Source organism: Anopheles marshallii (genome assembly GCF_943734725.1).
Source record: "Anopheles marshallii chromosome X unlocalized genomic scaffold, idAnoMarsDA_429_01 X_unloc_44, whole genome shotgun sequence".
Taxonomy (NCBI): domain Eukaryota; kingdom Metazoa; phylum Arthropoda; class Insecta; order Diptera; family Culicidae; genus Anopheles; species Anopheles marshallii.
In genome coordinates, this window is record NW_026525892.1 from 120,001 (window position 1) to 128,840 (window position 8,840).

The window sequence follows — 8,840 nt, forward strand, 5'->3', positions numbered from 1 at the left end:
GTCGGGGTGGGTTGGTGGTATTTCCCCCCTCGCAGCTCTTCGCTCAATGGTCAACTGTCTACGAGCCTCATTACGCCTTTCATTACGTAAGGCCACCAGCTCCTCGTGTGCGGTGTCCAGACTTTGCGCGGCCCTCTGCATGTCGTCGTGCGCGCTCGTGGCCCGCTCGATATACCACTCCTGTTGGAGTGTGGTGGTGATGATGCGAGCGGCCTCGCAGACTTTGCTCCATCGTGCTCGGCTGGTAAGCATGAACGCCACAAGATTGTCAGGCGTCACAGCCGCTTCGTCGTCCTCGCCGAGTAATTCATGCCGGACGTCCGCGAACCTCGGACAGTCGAAGAAGGCATGCTCGGCCGTCTCCGGGACTCCCGGGCACCTGGTACAGTCGGCGGATGGTGCAAGATGTTTCACGCACAAGTACTCATGGAAAAACCCATGGCCGGAGAGGATCTGAGCGAGGTGGAATGTCATCTCCCCGTGTTGCCGGTTCTTCCATGCCGCCAAGTCTGGGATGGTCCGGTGCGCCCATCGGGTGTAGCGGCTTTCCGATTCTAGCTGGTCCCACTGACGCTGCCACTCGTCAATTGTCCTCGTCCGCTCCTCGATGCGCAGTTCGCGTAGACTTGCTCCCGTCGTCCGATGCCGCTGGTAGCAGCGAGCGTCTTCCGTCACCTGCAGCACGATGGGGATGACGCTGGCAAGGACCGTTGCCACCTCATGGCGCACTGTAATGAAGGTGCGAGCTACTGGCCGTGCGTACAGTCCTTGCACACGGTTCAGCTGTCTGCAACACTCCCGGAGCCGGACTGCCTCGTGCCAAATCGGCGCGGCGTAGCGGAGGGTGGAGTCCACCACCGATGCAAGCAGCCGCCGCTTCGCACTCTTTGGCCCACCATGATTTCGGAGCAGCCGGGAAATCCCCTGCGCCACACGGAGCGCTTTCGTCGTGGCCTGCTCTACGTGTGGCCTCCACGACAGGTGGTCCTCGATGACAACTCCTAAATATTTCAAGGTGCGGGTCGGCAGTTTCTCTACGCCATTGATACTCACCGGGACTCGGGTGTTGTCTCGTCTCATCGTAGACACAATGACCAGCTCGGTCTTGGCCGGAGCAAGCTCCAGGTGGTGTTGCGCCATCCACGAGCTGATCATTGTGATTGCCGTCTCTGCAAGCTGTGCCGCCGCCTGTGGTGTTGTTCCGCTCGCCAGTACGACAATGTCGTCCGCAAACCCGATCACTTCGGCGCCCTCAGGCAGCTCCAGCCGAAGCACGCCGTCGTACATCGCGTTCCACAGGGTCGGGCCCAGGATTGAGCCCTGTGGAACGCCCGCCGTGACCGTACGACGCACTGGCCCCTCGCTGGTCTCGTACACCAGCCTCCTCTCAGAAAAGTAGCTGCGCAATATTTTCTGGAGGGCTGCAGGGACCATCAGCTTCTGCAGGGCAACCGCGATCGCCTTCCAGCTGGCAGAATTAAAGGCGTTCCTGACGTCCAGTGCTGCCACCACCAGACATCGAGGATCCCGCTGGTTGGTGCGGTGAAACGTCCTCGCGTGTTGTCCTCGCTCTATCACCCGCTCGATGGCCTGAAGCGTGGAGCGACCGCGCCGGAACCCGTACTGCCTTGCTGACAGGCGAGGAGCATCGCTGTCCTCCAAGTGGTCGTTCAGCCGATCTAAGATCAGCCGTTCGAACCCCTTGGCGACTGCTCCCAGCATTAGCAGCGGGCGGTGCGACGACGGATCGCCCGGCGGCTTACCTGGCTTCGTGACCAACACAAGGCGTGCCTCCTTCCATGCCGCAGGAAACTCCCCTCGCTCGAGCAGCTGATTGTACACCTTGGCGAAGACCTCCGGGTGCTTCCGCATTGCCGCCTTCACTGCGGCATTCGGGATGCCGTCCAGCCCTGGCGCCTTGGAGGTGGCCATCCGCTCGGCCAGCGAAAGAATTTCCGAGCTCGTGACCGGTCTCAGAGCCTCACTGCACGCGTCGATGTCCGGCCACTCAAATGCCGGATGGTCCGGGAACAAGGCTTCGACGATCGGACCTAGTACGGCTCGGTCCGTTTCCGGTGGTGCCCTGTTACGTAGTTTTGCTCGAACAACCTTGTAACCGAGTCCGAACACCTCGGCTTCGACCCCATCGATCAGCTCTTGCATACTGTCTTCCTTACTGCTGTGAATGGCGGCCTGCAGCAATCGTCGACAGTTCTGCAGCCTGGCCGACGTCACCGCACGTTCCGGAGGTTGGGCCCTGCGATGGGCGGCCTCCGCTGCTCCGCATTCCTCCCTCAGGCGCTCAATCTCTGGAGACCACCAGTACACCTGGGGCTTGCGATGGAAAGTAGCCCCGTGTACTCTCTCCATGATCTCATCGCACGCCTGGGTCAGTCCGCCGATCAGCCCCTCCGGAGTTGCGACCTGCTCAAAGTGGCCGCATGTGAGGGCGATGTCGAAGCACTTGTTATCGAATTGCGTCGTCTTCCACCGGGTCCCGGCGTGTCTGGCTGTCCCGTCTCGACTTCGCTGCTGCTGCTGGCCTCGTCGCTTGGGGCGTTGTCCTGGGACGCCCACCTGGAACTGGACGTAGGCATGGTCGCTGCTGGAAAAGCGATCGAGCACGCGCCAGGAGTCCGGTCGCGCAATAGTTTGGCTGGCAAAGGAAACGTCAACAACGCTTTCCCGCGCAACCCCGTTGCCCTTGAAAGTGGGCACGTTGCCGCGGTTCAGCGTATGCAGCGCCAGCTGCTCCACCACGCTCAGGAGCTCCTGCCCCTTCCGGGTGGTGCGCGCACTCCCCCACTCCTCGTTCCAGGCGTTGAAGTCCCCGGCCAGGACTGATGTTGCGTGTCCGACCAGCGACACCTCCACCGCACCGAGGAAGCTTTCGAAGTCTTCGATGCCGCTGCTGGGTGGCACGTAGCAGCTGGCGAACGTTACTCCCGCTATGGTGGCCACCACGAGTCCCGGGACGACGCTCCCCCAAAGCCGTTGAATAGGGTACGCCCCTGTTGCTATTATCGCCACGCTCTGTTCCGCATCGATGGCCCACCGCGGATCATCCCGAGGTGGTCGATATAGTTCGCAGGCAAGCACCACCTGAGCCCCTAACTCGCGAGCCGTCTGCAGCATGAGGTCTTGGGCTGCCCGGCTTCGCCCGAGGTTCACTTGCAGCACTTTTAGCGCCGGCACGTCGGATGCCCGACCGGGTGCGGGCCGCTGCACAACAGGGATAACTGGCTTGTGGCCGCCAAGCGTTCATAGCGACGTGGCTTATTGATCCTTCGATGTCGGCTCTTCCTATCATTGTGAAGCAAAATTCACCAAGCGTAGGATTGTTCACCCTTTCAAGGGAACGTGAGCTGGGTTTAGACCGTCGTGAGACAGGTTAGTTTTACCCTACTGGTGTGTGCTGTATGCTGCTATCTTAACGGAATTCCTGTGCAGTACGAGAGGAACCACAGGTACGGACCACTGGCTCAATACTAGTTCGACCGGACTTTGGTATGACGCTACGTCCGCTGGATTATGCCTGAACGCCTCTAAGGTCGTATCCAATCCGAGCTGATAGCGCATCATAAACCCATTAGGTGATCGGAAGCTAGCGGGCTTAACAACCCTCTGAGATCCGTCGGTGCTGCCCCGTGCACACTGCCGTCTCATCCCCGCTATAGCACTAGACTGAGCCGCAACGGGCGGGTGCACGCTGCACGTGGAAGTACCTTATCACAGGGAACCCTGGTGGCTGTGCTCCCGTCGACCGTGGATACAACTAGTTTCGACACCTTCGACCGCCCGCAAACGACGGGACTACAGGCTGGGAGCTGCGAGTTGTAGAGATGCGTTCGCATCGATCCTCTCAGGCGACCCATGCTTGGTGGTGAAGTGGTTAGTTCGTGGAGTATAGGCTTGCTGCACTCGACAAGAGTGCTGCTTGCAAGGCTGTGGTGGTACGTATGGTAGTTGATGAGCATAGGCTTGCTGCACTCGACAAGAGTGCTGCTTGCAAGCCTATGGTGGTACGTGTACGGTAGTTGATGTGAGCATAGGCTTGCTGCACTCGACAAGAGTGCTGCTTGCAAGCCTATGGGTGGTGTGGTGTGTGGTGCATGATTAGCCTTTCAAGGAAGATGTGTCCTTGGGGCTAATCGGTTATTTTTATAAGTCCGGGAAACCTTTCTCGTCGGGATTCTTATCCTAAGCAACCACGAAAGCTTCCAAGAGTTGAAACATTGCCTATCAAGTAGGCCGTACCAGCCCATAGCAACCCAACCAAGATACTCTAACAGGCCAAGATTGGTTGGAGACTTCAAAATGTTGCTAAGTCCATGGCCACCATAAGCCATTTCTATCAAGAAGGCCACGAACAGTGCTTAGCAACCACGAAAGCTTCCAAGAGTTGAAACATTGCCTATCAAGTAGGCCGTACCAGCCCATAGCAACCCAACCAAGATACTCTAACAGGCCAAGATTGGTTGGAGAATTCAAAATTTTGCTAAGTCCATGGCCACGATAAGCCATTTCTACCAAGAAGGCCACGAACTGTGCTTAGCAACCACGAAAGCTTCCAAGAGTTGAAACATTGCCTATCAAGTAGGCCGTAGCAGCCCATAGCAACCCAACCAAGATAATCTAACAGGCCAAGATTGGTTGGAGATTTCAAAATTTGGCTAAGTCCATGGCCACCATAAGCCATTTCTACCAAGAAGGCCATGGACAGTGCTTAGCAACCACGAAAGCTTCCAAGAGTTGAAACATTGCCTATCAAGTAGGCCGTAGCAGCCCATAGCAACCCAACCAAGATACTCTAACAGGCCAAGATTGGTTGGAGACTTCAAAATTTGGCTAAGTCCATGGCCACCATAAGCCATTTCTATCAAGAAGGCCATGGACAGTGCTTAGCAACCACGAAAGCTTCCAAGAGTTGAAACATTGCCTATCAAGTAGGCCGTAGCAGCCCATAGCAACCCAACCAAGATACTCTAACAGGCCAAGATTGGTTGGAGAATTCAAAATTTGGCTAAGTCCATGGCCACCATAAGCCATTTCTATCAAGAAGGCCACGAACAGTGCTTAGCAACCACGAAAGCTTCCAAGAGTTGAAACATTGCCTATCAAGTAGGCCGTACCAGCCCATAGCAACCCAACCAAGATACTCTAACAGGCCAAGATTGGTTGGAGACTTCAAAATTTGGCTAAGTCCATGGCCACCATAAGCCATTTCTATCAAGAAGGCCATGGACAGTGCTTAGCAACCACGAAAGGTTCCAAGAGTTGAAACATTGCCTATCAAGTAGGCCGTACCAGCCCATAGCAAACCAACCAAGATAATCTAACAGGCCAAGATTGGTTGGAGACTTCAAAATTTTGCTAAGTCCATGGCCACCATAAGCCATTTCTATCAAGAAGGCCATGGACAGTTCTAAACAACCACGAAAGCTTCCAAGAGTTGAAACATTGCCTATCAAGTAGGCCGTAGCAGCCCATAGCAACCCAACCAAGATAATCTAACAGGCCAAGATTGGTTGGAGATTTCAAAATTTGGCTAAGTCCAGATTTTTTTACCCTTCGGGAAAACAACCCTAGTTCACCAAGTTGAACGCGAAAAACTGTCCATAGGATACGCACAAAACGTTTATTGAGTTGGTCACCATATGTGGAAATTATGGTGAAAATAAGCCAAGTTCCGGAGTTTTTAACTCACACGAAACCACGAAAAACTTTCATTAGGAAAACTTGGTTGGAGCACCCTACTGCAGAACACACCGACATGGACGAAAGGGTTGACTGGCTAAGAGAAAAAATTTTTGCGGGACCACTCAAAACATCATAGTTAGACCTAGCAAATGATGAAAAGTGAAACCCGCGATCGATTGGAGAAACCTTATTTTACACTGAAAAATTCCACATAAGGAAAATTTGTATGGAGCACCCTACTGCAGAGCACACCGACAGGGCCGGGAAGGAAGGCCCGGTCCAAGAAAAAATTTTTGCGGGACCACTCAAAACATCATAGTTAGACCTAGCAAATGATGAAAAGTGAAACCCGCGATCGATTGGAGAAACCTTATTTTACAATGAAAAATTCCACATAAGCAAAATTTGTATGGAGCACCCTACTGCAGAACACACCGACAGGGCCGGGAAGGAAGGCCCGGTCCAAGAAAAAATTTTTGCGGGACCACTCAAAACATCATAGTTAGACCTAGCAAATGATGAAAAGTGAAACCCGCGATCGATTGGAGAAACCTTATTTTACACTGAAAAATTCCACATAAGGAAAATATGTATGGAGCACCCTACTGCAGAGCACACCGACAGGGCCGGGAAGGAAGGCCCGGTCCAAGAAAAAATTTTTGCGGGACCACTCAAAACATCATAGTTAGACCTAGCAAATGATGAAAAGTGAAACCCGCGATCGATTGGAGAAACCTTATTTTACACTGAAAAATTCCACATAAGCAAAATTTGTATGGAGCACCCTACTGCAGAGCACACCGACAGGGCCGGGAAGGAAGGCCCGGTCCAAGAAAAAATTTTTGCGGGACCACTCAAAACATCATAGTTAGACCTAGCAAATGATGAAAAGTGAAACCCGCGATCGATTGGAGAAACCTTATTTTACACTGAAAAATTCCACATAAGGAAAATTTGTATGGAGCACCCTACTGCAGAGCACACCGACAGGGCCGGGAAGGAAGGCCCGGTCCAAGAAAAAATTTTTGCGGGACCACTCAAAACATCATAGTTAGACCTAGCAAATGATGAAAAGTGAAACCCGCGATCGATTGGAGAAACCTTATTTTACACTGAAAAATTCCACATAATGAAAATTTGTATGGAGCACCCTACTGCAGAACACACCGACAGGGCCGGGAAGGAAGGCCCGGTCCAAGAAAAAATTTTTGCGGGACCACTCAAAACATCATAGTTAGACCTAGCAAATGATGAAAAGTGAAACCCGCGATCGATTGGAGAAACCTTATTTTACACTGAAAAATTCCACATAAGGAAAATATGTATGGAGCACCCTACTGCAGAACACACCGACATGGACGAAAGGGTTGACTGGCTAAGAGAAAAAATTTTTGCGGGACCACTCAAAACATCATAGTTAGACCTAGCAAATGATGAAAAGTGAAACCCGCGATCGATTGGAGAAACCTTATTTTACACTGAAAAATTCCACATAAGGAAAATTTGTATGGAGCACCCTACTGCAGAGCACACCGACAGGGCCGGGAAGGAAGGCCCGGTCCAAGAAAAAATTTTTGCGGGACCACTCAAAACATCATAGTTAGACCTAGCAAATGATGAAAAGTGAAACCCGCGATCGATTGGAGAAACCTTATTTTACACTGAAAAATTCCACATAAGGAAAATATGTATGGAGCACCCTACTGCAGAGCACACCGACAGGGCCGGGAAGGAAGGCCCGGTCCAAGAAAAAATTTTTGCGGGACCACTCAAAACATCATAGTTAGACCTAGCAAATGATGAAAAGTGAAACCCGCGATCGATTGGAGAAACCTTATTTTACACTGAAAAATTCCACATAAGGAAAATTTGTATGGAGCACCCTACTGCAGAGCACACCGACAGGGCCGGGAAGGAAGGCCCGGTCCAAGAAAAAATTTTTGCGGGACCACTCAAAACATCATAGTTAGACCTAGCAAATGATGAAAAGTGAAACCCGCGATCGATTGGAGAAACCTTATTTTACACTGAAAAATTCCACATAAGGAAAATTTGTATGGAGCACCCTACTGCAGAGCACACCGACAGGGCCGGGAAGGAAGGCCCGGTCCAAGAAAAAATTTTTGCGGGACCACTCAAAACATCATAGTTAGACCTAGCAAATGATGAAAAGTGAAACCCGCGATCGATTGGAGAAACCTTATTTTACACTGAAAAATTCCACATAAGGAAAATTTGTATGGAGCACCCTACTGTGGTCACCATCGGTCGAGTTGGTCGAGACGGGCAAAAAATTTTTTTTTCCATATCGTCTCAAAACATGATTTATGGACCTTGTAAATGTTGAAAAGTGAAACGAAATCACTTTTGGAGCGATGAAAATTTTGTATGGGAGGTCCCTACCCGGAACAAATTTTACTAGTAAAGTCATCATTCCGCGACGAGAAATTTGAAAATGGTCAAATATGGTTAAGATGTCATGTTCATTCCCTACTATGGGGGACCAGGTCGTCACGAAAAAATTTTTTTCTCGACCTGGTCAAATGTGGTTCTGCGACGGAGGTTAAACTAATATTGCATAATTTGGGCCAAAAACCCCCCTCTGTCAGATATTGTACCCGTTCAAGAGCAATAGCAGACCACATAAGTTGAGCTTTGAGGTATCTGAAAGTTGAATATAGAGCGAGGTTCTAAGCGAAGGGATAGCTTAACGTTGAGCATTGAACGCAAAAAAGCTTAGAGATAAGCTTAAGATACAAGGGTTGTGGTGCAGAACACAGCTTAACGTTGAGCTTTGAACGCACATGGCTAGAACTAAGCTAAGAGATACCTATAGTGGTGCATGGAACTGCTCACAAGTTGAGCTTCGAGAAGTCCAAAGGCAAAATGTAGAGCGAGGTTCTAAGCGAAGGGATAGCTTAACGTTGAGCATTGAACGCAAAAAAGCTTAGAGATAAGCTTATTATATAACGATTGTGGTGCAGGACACAGCTTAACGTTGAGCTTTGAACGCACATGGCTAGAACTAAGCTAAGAGATACGGGTAGTGGTGCATGGAACTGCTCACAAGTTGAGCTTCGAGAAGTCCAAAGGCAAAATATAGAGAGAGGTCCTAGCAGCCTAAAAAACTTCTAGGGCCG

General features: G+C 51.3%; 1 pseudogene; it reads left to right on the forward strand.

The window, feature by feature from the left end:
* LOC128717429 (large subunit ribosomal RNA) overlaps positions 1 to 3,889 on the forward strand; it is a 7,857-nt pseudogene extending 3,968 nt beyond the window's left edge.
* Positions 3,890 to 8,840: the final 4,951 nt, after the last annotated feature.